The sequence below is a fragment of the Rattus norvegicus genome, chromosome 8 (assembly GCF_036323735.1).
Source record: "Rattus norvegicus strain BN/NHsdMcwi chromosome 8, GRCr8, whole genome shotgun sequence".
Taxonomy (NCBI): Eukaryota; Metazoa; Chordata; class Mammalia; order Rodentia; family Muridae; genus Rattus; species Rattus norvegicus.
Genome location: NC_086026.1, coordinates 10,007,743 through 10,023,199, shown reverse-complemented (window position 1 = coordinate 10,023,199; position 15,457 = coordinate 10,007,743). Strand labels below are relative to the sequence as shown.

General features: G+C 37.3%; 1 protein-coding gene and 1 long non-coding RNA gene across 14 annotated transcripts in view; one reads left to right on the top strand and one right to left on the bottom strand.

Moving 5' to 3' along the window:
- The window catches only part of Gria4 (glutamate ionotropic receptor AMPA type subunit 4), a 474,601-nt gene that overhangs the window by 296,822 nt on the left and 162,322 nt on the right, over positions 1 to 15,457 (top strand). The window lies entirely within an intron of this gene.
- The window catches only part of LOC120094073 (uncharacterized), a 43,553-nt gene continuing 32,728 nt past the window's right edge, over positions 4,633 to 15,457 (bottom strand). For both annotated transcript variants that reach the window (XR_010054319.1, XR_005487939.2), the window contains 2 exons: positions 9,563 to 9,647; positions 4,633 to 4,917 (listed from right to left, as the gene is read on the bottom strand). This is a non-coding gene — a long non-coding RNA (uncharacterized LOC120094073). The remainder of the gene's footprint in view (positions 4,918 to 9,562; positions 9,648 to 15,457) is intronic.

The window sequence follows — 15,457 nt, the reverse complement described above, 5'->3', positions numbered from 1 at the left end:
TGATTCTATTCTGTTTCAGTTAATTTTATTCCCTGTATTAAGGATTCATTCCTGACCCAGAAAGTTTTATTACCACAAAGAACTCCTAGGTACTGTAGCTATTTCTTAAGGGGTTGCTGTGGCTTTTCGTCTTCCCACTGGGGAGATGTTCACTGATCTCATTCCAAGTATACAGGGAAGTTATGTCTCTAACCTTGAACTTCTCTGTAACAGCCTCAGGCAGATGTGGGTCCAGTGTCACAACAGGGCAAAGATTGCAGTAAAGAAGAAGTTCATACTTCAGAATATCCCTCAGATGCTGCACTGTGATACCATTTGGTTAACAATGCACCCTGAAACTACTAAGGCCTTTTTTCTGCAGGGCATAAAACATTAAATTAGGTCAATGTTAGTCAAAAGCCTTTGATTTAGTGCTTAGATCTATCTATATTCCTGCCTAAATTCTTCCTTTCTAGAAGGAAATATGAAACTTCACAGTGCTATTTTAAACCTCATAGATTAACTTTTAATCACAGTGTAGAAGGATTTGTCCAAGCCAGTTAGGGTATGTATGTTTACTTTTACTGAAAATAATATATAGTGTTTGATATATAAGCATATACTATATTCTGGTTATTGTTTCCCCTTCTTCTACACTTTCCAGTTTCTCTCTACTTTACCTCTCATCTGGATCAACTCCATTTTTGTTTCTCATTAGAAACAAAAAGGCTTCTAAGAAATAGAAATATTTAAATAAGTAATAAAATGAAATAAATATATGTGCAAAGTTCATTTACTTGGTTTGTATTACCTCAAGATATTGGATATTTTGAGGCTATTGTAAGATTCTGTCTCTCTGATTTCTTTCTCATTTCATTGTCATTTTTATATAGGAAGGCTACTGATAGTTCAAAGTTCATTTTGTTTTGTTTTGTTGTTTTCTCATTAAAGTTGTTTTAATGAACCTCAAAATTCTGTGACAGATTTTTGGTCAAATTGTTTCCATTAGAAAGTACTGGTTTTGAAAAGTAATAACTTAAAACTGCCACACATACACACAAAATGGTCCATAAAAAATTCGTTCCTTCTGAAGGTTTTATTATGCCTTGTTATCATTAACCAGTCTTTTACTGTTAAACTTAAATGGCCAAACAGTTCTGAGATTGGTTCTTCCACCACTGATTAAGACTTGGGTGGCAGGTGTTAGGGATAGCATTCATTAAGTTTTCTGAGCTTTCTGGGCAGACTTGGCGACTTTACCTGCAGCCTTCTTGTCGACAGCTTTGATGACACCCACAGCAACTGTCTGACTCATGTCACAAACAGCAAAACGATCAAGTCAAGGATAGTCAGAGAAGCTCTTAACAGACAAAGACTTGCTAGGGACCATATTAACAATGGCAGCATCACCAGACTTCAAGAATTTGGGGTCAGCTTCCAGCCTCTTACTAGAATGATGATTAATCTTTTCTTTAAGTTTGGCAAACTTGCATGCTATGTGAGCCGTGTGACAATCCGGAACAGGAGCAGACACAGCACTAATTTGGCCTGGATGGCTCAGGATAATCTCCTGAGTGGTAAAGACTGCTGCTTCCATCGGTCGGTCATTTTTGCTGTCACCAGCAATATTGCCACATCTAATATCTTTGACAGACACTTTCTTTAAAATGAAGTCCACACTGTCCCTAGGAAGAGCTTCACCCAAAGCTTCCTGGTGCAATTCAACACACTTGATTTCATTTGTTACATTGGCTGGAGCAAAAGTAACCATCATGACTGGTTTGAGAACACCAGTTTCATCTCAGCCCATGGTGACAGTGTCAATGCTCATAATTTTAGAGACATCCTGGAGGGGCAATGGCAGAGGCTTCTCAGTTGGACAAGTGGGAGGAAGATACAGTCCAAGATTCCAGTAGCATGTTGCCACAGGCACTGCCATTTTTTTTTCCGTTTTTTCTTTATTAACTTGAGTATTTATTTACATTTCGAATGTTATTCCCTATCCCGGTTTCCGGGTCAACATTCCCCTAACACCTCCCCCTCCCCTTCTATATGGTTGTTCCCCTCCCCATCCTCCACCCATTACTGCCCTCGCCCCAACAATCACGTTCACTGGGGGTTCAGTCTTAGCAGGACCAAGGGCTTCCCCTTCCACTGGTGATTTTACTAGGCTATTCATTGCTACCTATGAGGTTTTCAAACGTTATCCCCTTTCCAGGTTTCCTGTCCCCAAACCATCTATCTCATCACCCCTCTCCCTTCTTCTATGAGGGCATTCCAACACCCAACCATCTACCCTTCCTTCCCGCCTTTTCCCGCCTTCCCGCCTTCCCGCCTTCCCGCCTTCCCGCCTTCCCGCCTTCCCGCCTTCCCGCCTTCCCGCCTTCCCGCCTTCCCGCCTTCCCGCCTTCCCGCCTTCCCGCCTTCCCGCCTTCCCGCCTTCCCGCCTTCCCGCCTTCCCGCCTCCCTGCTCTGACATTCCTCTACATTGTGGGGTCCAGCCGTGATAGGACCAAGGACTTCCATTGGTGCTCAACAAGGCCATCCTCTGTTACATATGCAGCTAGAGCCATGGATCAGTCCACATATAGTCTTTGTATGGTGGTTTAGTCCCTGGGAGCTCTGGTTGGTTGGTACTGTTGTTCTTGCGGCATTGCAAACCCCTTCAGCTCCTTCAATCCTTTCTCTGACTCCTCCAATGGGGACTCTGTTCTCAGTTTCATAGTTGGCTGCTAGCATTCGTCTCTGTATTGTCATGCTCTGGCTGAACCTCTCAGGGGACCGTTATGTCAGGCTCCTGATACCATGCACTTCTTAGCATCAGCAATACTGTCTGGGTTTGGTGGTTGTATGTATGTGGGCTAGATCCCCAGGTTGGGAAGGCTCTGGATGTGCATTCCTTCGGTCTCTTCTCCAAACACAGTCTCCATATCTTCTAATATGAATATTTTTGTTCCCCCTTCTAAGATGGATTGAACCATCCCCATTTTGGCAGTCTTCTTCTTGAGTTTCATGTGGTCTGTAGATTATATCTTGGGTTGTAGCATTAGTTAAGTTGAAAAGTATCACTGTAGCTAAGACTACAAATACTATATTAAAGAAGGATGGAGAAAGTGAACAGCCCTATCTTGTTCTTGAGTTTAGTGGAATTATTTTGAGTTTCTTTCCATTCAAGTTGATCTCAGTTAAGAACTTATTATAAACTGACTTTATAATGTTTATTATATCCTTTCTGTCCCTAATTTTATTAAGGAGTATTTGATTTTTCTCCAATGCATTTTTTACATTTAACGAGATGATTCTGAGTTTTCTCTTTGAGTTTGTTTATATGTTGAATTATATTTATCATTTTATGCATGTTGACCCACCCCTCCACTTCTGCAATGAAGCCTACTTGATTATGGCAGATCATGTTCTTGATGTTTTCTTTGATTCAGTTTGCAAGTATGCTATTGAGGATTCTTGCCTCTATGTCCATAAGAAAAATTGTTCTGTGATTTTCTTACTTGTTGGATATTCACGTAGTTTAGGAATCAGGTTAACTTCAGCATTGTAAATTGAATTGGGAAATATTCCTCATTTTTCTATTTTGTGAAATAATATAAGGAATATTTTTATTAACTTCAAGAAGTTTGAGCAGAATTTGTATTAACAATTTTTTCATTCTTCTTGCACACACACACACACACACTCATGCATACACACATACACACTCATCCATGAGTTCTATATATTCTCTCAAACATGTAGTGATAGGTTTCCTCTTCTTATTATGACCACATAAAGTACTTCTTTCAAATAGGCAGAGTAGTCCAAGTTCATGCTCTCATAAGGAAGGAAGCCAACATTTATTAGCCTCCTTAGAAAAATATAGGTGCCATTACTTTTAAAATTCTACTGTGATCATGTTCATGACATAAAAAGTCAACAGTGGACCATTAAAGAATTCAAATACCTAGTGTGAGAGCTATGGTTTAAAAAGAAAGCACAGCTTTCATGATTCCATTATTCATCGCTGGCATGCTGGTCACAAAGCCATGCTGTATTTACATGATCATCTTTGCACCACCAGGGAAAATGTTAGTAGCTAGTAATCAAAAACATTCACTTTCAATCCCTGACATGCATTTATACTGACTTCTTGGGATGGAGTGAACCTCAGTGGGATACAAAAGCCAGGCTAATCATACAGTGAATGTTTACTTCAGCCTGTGTGTGTCTCATCTAGGAACAGAAATTGTCCCTCTAATTGTATGCAAATCTTTTTGCCAGAATCACCACAAGAAAATTAAGCACTGCTAAACCTGCTTCACAGAGGAGACAAAGTAACATCGTAAAACATCACTTTCAACTCCACCCAAATGACTGGTTTAGTCATTATGTGTAAAAGCCAAATACAAATTAATATTATTTACAGCACACAGTTTAGCATGTACACATAACATCTGACACTAACATGTTATATAACACCTCTGTTTTTTGCTGCTGATAATTGCTTTCATGATTAATTAATGAAACTGTTGAACTTATATTTCAACATGGGAGAAAATAAAATAATCACTCCTTGAAGAATAAGACATCTTTAGAAATTCTTTGCTGACCCTACTCGACCAATCAGCAAACTTTCCAGGGGCAACTTATTTCAACTCATTGTTTTTGTGAAAAATATTTGTTTTTAATTATGTAAAATCAGGTTTCTTTGGGAAAAAATTGCAGCTGCTTTAATTCTGACTGTTTGGTAGGTTGTTTTTTCTTTTATCAGTGACACAATTTGGTTGTGGTAAATATTGATGATGGCAACTGAAGAGCAGTATTCAAGGATTACTTAAGGCTGAGACATGCAGAGTTGGGACTTCTATGGCTCATGATCTTCTTCTGACTATGTTGGGGTATTTTTCCAGTTGCTCTTCATATTCTTTTAGGATCCTATAAGCAAAACTGTAAGTTAAATAGAGATAAGTTACTTTTATGACATTTAATACTTGTTTGAATTCAAAAGCTTCTCTAGGTTGAAAAGTAAGGTATTTTTATTGGGGTATTCTTGATCTACAAAAATTGAAAATTTAAATATATGTGAAAAACCTCCTCGGTAGATAGATATACAATCTATAACCAATCTGTAACCAATGTGCAGGTTACAGAAACTGAAACAACTAAAACAAATTCATTATCTTCACTTTTTTCAAAATTAGTCTAGATGAAATGAAGTATTGCTACACATGTTTTAACTTTAGTCATCCCTTTACACTGCCTTCATTCTTCCCTTCCTACTAGCTCCTTGGTTCCACTTACATCTGGCTAGCATTATGCAACCACATTTATAAATTCATTTCTCCCTTGGTTCTTATCCTTTGAGGTTTTACTGTTACCAAGAGATTACTATGTTTATCTTCAGTATTTATTTATGCAAAAGTATTTATTGAGGGCCTTATAGATGTCAGGTACTCTTCTAGACATAGTGACTAAAGGTTCTGACTTCATAAACATACATGTTGTAGAAGAAATAGCCGATAAGCGAGTAAGAGAGGAAGATACAGAGCAGGTTCGATGGTGGAAAATGTTATAGAGAAAGATAAGCAGAAAAAGAAATATGGCCAATCTCAGAGTAAGAAGGATAAAGTTCATAACCTGAGATACTATCCACTGATTGGCTAGTTAGTGCCATAAAGCCAAAACCTGATTTATAGGGAGAGCTGTCATGAGTTCTAGTTTTTTGAGCCATGCTACTGAATCATAGCATAGACAAGTTCCTCCTGCAAACTTGTCTATCACTTACCCACTCTGAATGACCTGTGATAGACTCCTTACATTTCCCCTCCATCACATAAGGTCTATATTATATTCCAGGACATGCTCCCTGCTGTTAATCTCCACCTGAACCTATACATACTTCAAAGGTCTAATACTTCAAAGTATTGTCATCTTGAAAGGATTAACATCCAAATGTATGCTGTAAGTAGTTTCATGGATCCATATGAATACACAGGTTTCAAGCATGCATTTTACTTCCTTTCCTAGCTATATTTTATGTAGATTAGATTTCTAGGTGAGGGTGGTGTGGTATAAAAATAGAAAGAATGAAATAAGAATTATGAATCTTATATAGTATGATACAAAATAGATAAAAATCTTAATTTATGATCAAATAATAGTCATAGATACATATATATGCATATGTATAAAACATTGGCCATTCATTATTATTAGGAAAGCCACCTTTCAAGAATGCCTCACTTAATAAAAGAAGATAACTTTTGTTTGTAAAATGATGTTGATTAAAGTATCATAATGCCAGAATAAAAACCGTCAGAGACAAAAGTAAAAAAGGAATCAGTATGCTGATAGAAAATATTCAAAATATACCGAGATTGTCTCTAGGATAACTAATACATCTAACAAGAAAGAAGAATAGATTTCTCTAATCTATATATGATTTCATAGTATGCTTTGGTGATGACAAGTATGAATTTTTACATATGTCAAAGAAATCCTGAAGTGCAAACAAAATAAAGGACTCACAACAGAGCACATTCATGAGCAAAGGCCCCTTCACATTCTTTAATATTTCACTGACTTCCAGGTGATTTATCCTATCCTTAAACTAATATCCATGCTCCTTCCTCTGCATGACTACAAATCTGGATTCCACAGCCTGTTATCTGTGGTATTAAGGCAAATTGTCTGAAGTGGCTTTCTGTTTCTGTCTCACTGACAGACATCATATTTCCAAACATGAAATATAATATTCCTAAGAGAAGCATCACTTTTTTGACTCCTTAAGGAGAAAAGACCAAATTCCTTAAAACAATAGGATTGTATTTCAAATTTGACTCGTACAATTTATCTCCTAGACTTAAAAGCTCATATCCGCAGACTACATAATCTCTATTTTCATATATATATATATATATATATGTATATATATATATGTGTGTGTGTGTGTGTGTGTGTGTATGTGTGTGTGTGTATGTGTGTATGTGGATATGTGGATATGTGGATATGTGGATATGTGGATACATATATACATGTAGATATACATATACACAATCTTTTCTTCCAACAATACAAGACACATTTGAAACTACTGGGAGTGGTTTGGTATGCCCCATTTTATTTTCCGAGCTTCTTGATATTCTCATCCCTCTCCACGAACTGCTCACTAATTTATTCATGCATTCCATCACTGTGATCTACTTGGTTAGATTCTGAGCACAGGAATAGCTCCAAATTTCATCAATCTACAGTTTGATGGGGTAGAAAGATTTTCATCTGATCATCATTCAAATATATAATTAGAAACAGTGACTGAAAAACTTCTTTGAAAGAATATGAAAGGAATCACTCTCCCTGAACTCAAGCAGTATTACAGAGCAATAGTGATAAAAACTGCATGGTATTGGTACAGAGACAGACAGATAGACCAATGGACCAGAATTGAAGACCCAGAAATGAACCCACACACCTATGGGCACTTGATTTTTGACAAAGCAGCCAAAACCATCCAATGGAAAAAAGATAGCATTTTCAGCAAATGGTGCTCATTCAACTGGAGGTCAACATGTAGAAGAATGCAGATCGATCCATGCTTATCACCAAGTGGATCAAGGACCTCCACATCAAACCAGATACACTCAAACTAATAGAAGAAAAACTAGGGAAGCATCTGGAACACATGGGCACTGGAAAAAAGTTCCTGAACAAAACACCAATGGCTTATGCTCTAAGATCAAGAATCAACAAATGGGATCTCATAAAACTGCAAAGCTCCTGTAAGGCAAAGGACACTGTGGTTAGGACAAAACGGCAACCAACAGATTGGGAAAAGATCTTTACCAATCCTACAACAGATAGAGGACTTATATCCAAAATACACAAAGAACTCAAGAAGTTAGACTGCAGGGAGACAAATAACCCTATTAAAATATGGGGTTCAGAGCTAAACAAAGAATTCACAGCTGAGTAATGCCGAATGGCTGAGAAACAACTAAAGAAATGTTCAACATCTTTAGTCATAAGGGAAATGCAAATCAAAACAACCCTGAGATTTCACCTCACACCAGTGAGAATGGCTAAGATCAAAAACTCAGGTGACAGCAGATGCTGGCGAGGATGTGGAGAAAGAGGAACACTCCTCCATTGTTGGTGGGATTGCAGACTGGTACAACCATTCTGGAAATCAGTCTGGAGGTTCCTCAAAAAATTGGACATTGAACTGCCTGAGGATCCAGCTATACCTCTCTTGCGCATATACCCAAAAGATGCCCCAACATATAAAAAAGTCACGTGCTCCACTATATTCATAGCAGCCTTATTTATAATAGCCAGAAGCTGGAAAGAACCCAGATGCCCTTCAACAGAGGAATGGATACAGAAAATGTGGTACATCTACACAATGGAATATTACTCAGCTATCAAAAACAATGGCTTTATGAAATTCATAGGCAAATGGTTGGAACTGGAAAATATCATCCTGAGTGAGGTAACCCAATCACAGAGAAACACACATGGTATGCACTCATTGATAAGTGGCTATTAGCCCAAATGCTTGAATTACCCTAGATCCCTAGAACAAATGAAACTCAAGACGGATGATCAAAATGTGAATGCTTCACTCCTTCTTTAAAAGGGGAACAAGAATACCCTTGGCAGGGAATAGAGAGGCAAAGATTAAAACAGAGACAGAAGGAGCACCCATTGAGAGCCTGCCCCACATGTGGCCCATACATATACAGCCACCCAATTAGACAAGATGGATGAAGCAAAGAAGTGCAGGCAGACAGGAACGGCATGTAGATCTCTACTGAGAGACACAGCTAGAATACAACAAATACATAGGCAAATGCCAGCCGCAAACCACTGAACTGAGAACAGGACCCCCGTTGAAGGAATCAGAGAAAGAACTGGAAGAGCTTGAAGGGGCTCGAGACCCCATATGAACAACAATGCCAAGCAACCAGAGCTTCCAGGAACTAAGCCACTACCAAAAGACTATACATGGACTGACCCTGGACTCTGACCTCATAGGTAGCATTGAATATCCTAGTAAGATCATCAGTGTAAGGGGAATCCCTGGGTCCTGCTAAGACTGAACGCGATTGTTGGGGGGAGGGCGGCAATGGGGGGAGGATGGGGAGGGGAACACCCATAAAGAAGGGGGGGGTGAGGGGTTAGGGGGATGTTGGCCCGTAAACCGGGAAAGGGAATAACACTCGAAATGTAAATAAGAAATACTCAAGTTAAAAAAAAGTAAAATTAAAAAAAATTACAAACTAATAATAAAGCCCTCTTAATGGCCCTTAAAAAAAAAAAAGAATGTGACATATGGAGAGACCATGAGAGGTTATGTCTGCAGAAAGTCATCTGATTATGGGGTGTGGGGTGGGTTAGAAGAGTTGGGTTTTTGGTTTGTTGGTTTGTTTTGTTTTCATTTGTTTGCTTTTTATTATCTCACATATGTATATAGGCACTTATTGAAAGCCAGTTTTATTTAATTGTTTTTGCTAGCCATCTAAAATGGTCTCTTTCCCTTTTTTCTTTCTTAATTAAAATTTTATTTTCTTTTCATACAATACATTGTACTCACAGTTTTCTTTTTCTTCCCCCCTCTGTGATCCTCTCCACCTCCTCATCAATCCAGCTTTCTTTCTCTCTCCCTCTCTAGAAAGAAACTAGGTCAAAGAATGGAAGAAACAATCAAAAAGAGCAGTGCTATTCTGTGATGACATTTATGTGGGACTGTAAGATTTGTACCTTTTAATACATCTTTGAAAGGCAGTTCCTTCTGCTGGAAGGTGATCAGTATGAAAATAGTGACTAAAAATAGTTTGAGACAGCTAAGAGAAAATTATGATAATTTACTTGAGTGTATCATAACATAATAGTTGAATAGTAAAGAACTTATACACAGAAGTGCTGAAGAATTGCATTCATAGTTCTATTAAGTAGGTGTTTGTTTTGAGACCAAAACTTAAAATAAAAGAGGAAAGGCTTAGTTGGGATTTCTGTGCAAGTAATCTAGTCTATGGTGCGGAAGGCATACTGGAAGATGTGAGATGTCTCCTGTATCCACAGCCAGCAAGATGAAAGCTAGAGTTCAGCTACCTTCTCTTTACTCAATCTGTGACTTTTACCCATAGAAAAAACACTACCCATATTCAAGGTGGATCTTCCCCTTTCAGTTAACTTAATATAAGAATTTACTCACAGACATGCCCATGGTGATTTGAAATCCTGTCAATTTGACAATAAATAATGACAATTAAACACCCTATCAGTAATGAATATATGGATTAATAGTCTATTCAAGTACAGACATAAAATTCTTCCTGTGGCCAGTTTCAGAGACATCATAGAGTAAGAAGAAAATAGTGGTCAAAAATCTTTGGAGGAGTTTTTGGCTTTCTACATTCTTTTGAAAACTTTTGAAGATATGCGAATGCATGATAATATGTATGAACAGCAGATTTAGTTGCAACTAACAGAAGTTTCTACTTCTGTCATATTAATGGCAAAGCAAGACAAGAGGTTTATTCCTTTTACAGAAAAGTCAATGACAGATGGTCAGTAAGCATAGTCCACATCACTAAGTCAATGAGCTTAGTTCCCCATAAAATGTAATTCTGGGAAGGGGAGAAGAAAGTAATCTAATAATATTTTAATTAAAATCTATAAAAATTTAAAAAATAGAGTAAAAATGACATATATAAGAACCATTATACTATATAAAATATAAATAAGAGTTTAATTGTGAGAGGTTTATGCTTTTTTTTCTTTTTTTTTGGAGCTGGGGACTGAACTCAGGGCCTTGCTAGGCAAGAGTCTATCACTGAACTAAATTCCCAACCCGACATTTGTGCTTTTTAATGCATATAACAGCAATCAGTGTAAAAATGAGGCTATGAATTTGAAAGAAAAGAAGGAGAATTATATAGGAGGTTTTGGAAGGAGATATTGGAGAGTATATTATGTAATTATATTAAAATCTCAAAAGCAAATAAAACCCAATAATTTTTAAAATATTACAAGAGACAGAATACAAAAGCCAAATTTTTATTAAATGCTTGATGAATAACAAAGTCATATAGACAAAATAGTTTCATCTCATCACTTAAAGCTGGAGCTATGTGGCCAGGGGTGGGATTCACACTCAGCTGAAAGATGAATGAACAGTAAAGCAGGAATGTACTCCAAAACTTACTTATATTCCACTCGTGACACTTGGTCAGAGTCATATCTCTAGATGTATGACATGGGATAAAAAATACTTATTGAGGATATTTATCCCAGGTTAGATATCCACTGTTTGAATGAAGGAGAAATTGTTAGGAGAAAACAACTTAGAATCCTTGCTACTGTGCTTTACAGATCTAATGTCTCTAGTTCCTTTGTCAGTTATCATCTGTACTGAGAATGAACACTGCAGTGTAGGAAAGATGGAGAAATATTAGTGTCAGACAATGCAAGATATTTGGGGGGCCTCAAGCCAGATGTAAAAGTAACATTCCATTCACCTTTGTAAGTAGATTTGGCATTTGTCCTCTAAAAAAAGTTAGTCCTTTTCTCTTATCCTAGATTTACATGGACCCTTTCAATCTACATAGGAAAGAAAACTTTCATTTATTTTACCACGTGCTTCTTAATCTGTAGAACAAACAAATGAACACTGCAGTAGTGGCTGTCAGAAAATTTACCCAGGCTGTCATTTCTTTAATGTGCTGAGATCTTCAGGTCAGGACCCTGACCATGAAACATTATTTCAGCTCTGAGGTGCTTTGACAAGTGTCCAAACAAAGTGGTTGCTAAATATACATTGTACTTCCAGCATGTCACATTAAAAACAGCAAGGATCTCAAAATCAACCTCATAACTCAGACCGATCTACAATTTTCTTAGAACCCACTAGTTAGCGCCAGACCAGAGTAACAGATTTCTGCAAAACAATGAAGATGATTTTATGTAGGGACAGGTGGCTACCAGTTCACTTCATCTCTTCCTTCCAGGCTAAACAGCACCTTATTGGAATCAAATATCTCGTCTATCTTTTTCTATGCCTTTGTCTCTGTCTTTCACTATCTCTGCTTCTTTCTCTCTCTGTCTCTCTGGGTCTCTGTCTCTCTCTGTTTCTCTTCTCTGCCTCTCTGTCTGTCACTGTATCTCTCTGTCTCTCTGTATCTCCCTGTATATCTCTGTCTCTATCTCTATGTGTTTTTGTCTTTCTCTGTGTGCCTGTCTCTGTCTCTGTCTTTTTCTCTCTCTCTCTTCTCTGTCTCTCGCTGTCTCTGTCTCTGTCTCTGTCTATGTCTCTCTCTCTCTCTCTCTCTCTCTCTCTCTCTCTCTCTCACACACACACACACACACACACACACACATACACACCTCACAGTTTTTATAACCTAGACATTTCTTTATCCCACATCCAACATGCATCATTTGCTTCTTCCTCCCCTGACTTTGTTACTCTGATCAACTTCCTTGATAAATCCTGTGTTCTTACCCTTTCCCCTTTTCTCCTTAATGTCCTAATCCTTTGAAACATGGTTTGTAGATCAAGAATTGTGCCATCTGACCATAACTATGGCACTGAAAACACAGTAGGTACTTATTGATCTTCAGGCAGATGAAACAGTCCACAGTATTCAGATCGCTCCAATATTTTTTGAAGTGATCTCCTCCCAGGCATGAATTTCTCCTGTCTAGCCTACTGCTGGTTTGTGTATTGACAAATATACTAAGTAAATCTTACACAACAAATATTAAATAAGCCCAATTTGTGTTGAAGAAGAAATACCACTGAGGTGCTACTCATCACTCTAAAGGTCACTTTCTTTTGTGATACAGGTTTTGCTGTGAAGTGCTGCAGAAGTGTTAGCCTGGCTGCCATTTTATTTAATATAATCATTGTACAATAAGATAATATAATGTAGATACTTCAGTTTGCTTGACAGTGTTCTTGAAGAACTTTGGAAAGGCTGATTATTTACTGTGATCCAGTAATATAAATGTACCAGAATGTACTCTACAGTAATTGCAGAATATTTTTATTTTTTTGCATTTATTTGAAAAATGCTATATTTTGACCTATCCATCCCTTACCTAATTATGCTTAATAGATATCACACTCATTGTAAGAAGACTATTTGTGTCTTTGTTGATATTGATGCACTTTATAAGATCTTGAACCCAGAAAATTTTCAACCAAAGAATATGAAATTACAATATTAGACAACTTTTCAAGATGACATAACATGTAAAATATTATTTATAGTAATGAATTATTGTTATCTATGTGACATTTATGCAAAATATAGCATTCACTTTTGGTTAACAATATTATATTGCATATTTTTAAGAAAATGAAGATATAACTCACAGTCAGATGTACAAACTGTACAGTTTGACTTGTTCTTTCTAGTTTATATAACAAGTAAGTTATCTCATCATACCCTCAAATGCAGCATTTTCTCCCTGCAGCAATACATCCCCAACAATTAAAAAGGCAAATTAAAAAGGCACATGTACTGAATGGGAAGTAAATGGTGAGCAAGTGTATTAAAGTGAACAGATTAATAAAAGACTTAAAACTTGAGCGAGGCTCTGAGACTGTAACTGTGTGTCCTTCCTGCTGCTTTTAAAGATGCCATTGATTTCTGACTTTGATTAATGGGCCTTTTCAATGACTAGCATCCTTTGATATTTACCCAGAATTGTCTTCTAGGTTTTTGTCTTACTTCACTTGCAGCATAATTTCTAAATCTGAACAATCTGACAGTGAAACGTTGCCTTTAAAGTCCAATTTTGGTTTTGTTAGTGTGAATCTTGCAGTATTTTCTAAGTGGAAAAATATATAAATTTCATTAATGTGTATGTTTCTCTATGTCCTGTAAAAGTCATATCATCATCAGCAATGTGTACACTTTGTCTTGACATGAGAATTGACAGCCACATAGTACTTAGACAAATAAAGCCGCAGCATGCATAGAGCTGAAGTCAATGCAAGGGAGCAGGGAGATGAAGCCAGTGTGTGGTCCATGTTTACCATTTTTCAGCATTCAATCAAGCAAACAAGAATCTTGAAATTATCTTTATATGGTCACAAATAAAAAGAGAAAAATGGATGTCAATTATAATTCCTTGAAGTCTTCATTGCAAGTCAAATAACATATTCATAGATATTGATAAATAAATAAAAGAAATTTTGCTTCAGTTACCAGAAGAACACAAGCCCAAGGAGAGAAGTGAAATATGAACTTTTGCAATAAGAGAGCTCTCAATAACTAGAGAGATAACTGAATAGGTAAAGTATTTGGAAACATGCGAACCTGAGTTCAAATCTTTGGTACCACATAAAAGCCAGTCATGGCAACATTGTGACATGGCACCTGTGATCCAAGTGCTGAGAGTGGTAGATTCACTTGTAGAGCTCCCTACTCAGCCAGTCTAGCAGAAATGGCAAAGTACTGATTCAGTGAGAGATCTTTGCTCAAAATATTAGATTAAGATGAAGGGTGATATACTCTCTAGTCTCCACAGTCTCATGCAAAGATGAAATAGGAGTATGCATACAGAGAGAGAGAGAGAGAGAGAGAGAGAGAGAGAGAGAGAGAGAGACAGAGACAGAGACACAGAGACACAGAGAGAGACAGAGACAGAGACACAGAGACAGAGACAGAGACAGAGAGAGAAGAAAGAAAAAGGAAGGAAGAAAGAAAAAGGAAGGAAGAAAGAAAAAGGAAGGAAGAAAGAAAAAGGAAGGAAGAAAGAAAGAAAAAAGAAAGAAAGGAAGGAAGGAAGGAAGGAAGAAAGAAAGAAAGAAAGAAAGAAAGAAAGAAAGAAAGAAAGAAAGAAGCAAGGAACTGGGGGCAGAAAGAACATCACCCACTTCTGACTACTAAGAACTAAGTGATGAAACAGAGATCTGATACTTGGGGGCCTACCACATGCATATGCACATATGTCACCCAAACACACATATAATCAATAAAAAAGAAAGAAGGAAAGACACTAAAAAGCTTCCATGTTCATTGAACAGGAAATGAGGCCCCTAGGTTTCAGGTTGGTGGGAGAAGGGCAATGGCAGGTGAGATATGAAAAGATAATTACAGGTAGGAACTACAATGAAAAGACTAAAAGGAGCAATACATATCCAGAATAAGCATATTGTAATTAGCATGCCCTCTTTCTTCTTTGGGGACTTTTTCATTTAAATAGAAATGAAGTCTGACGGCCATGGTATTCATTTGGCAGGAAATCAGGCAATTTATATTTCAGATATGATCTCATCATCAGGTCCATCTGTTGACATTGTCTGTACATCATACTGTTTGGAGCTCTAAGAAAGAGAAAACATAACCTCAAAGTGAAATTCCCAAATTTGAAATTCCAAATAAGTGCTCTCTTTTAATAGTCTGATGTGTTCACTTTAAAATTTCCCTTTGAATCCTGCCAGCTAGTCTAACTGCAATACCTACAGAGGGAGAAT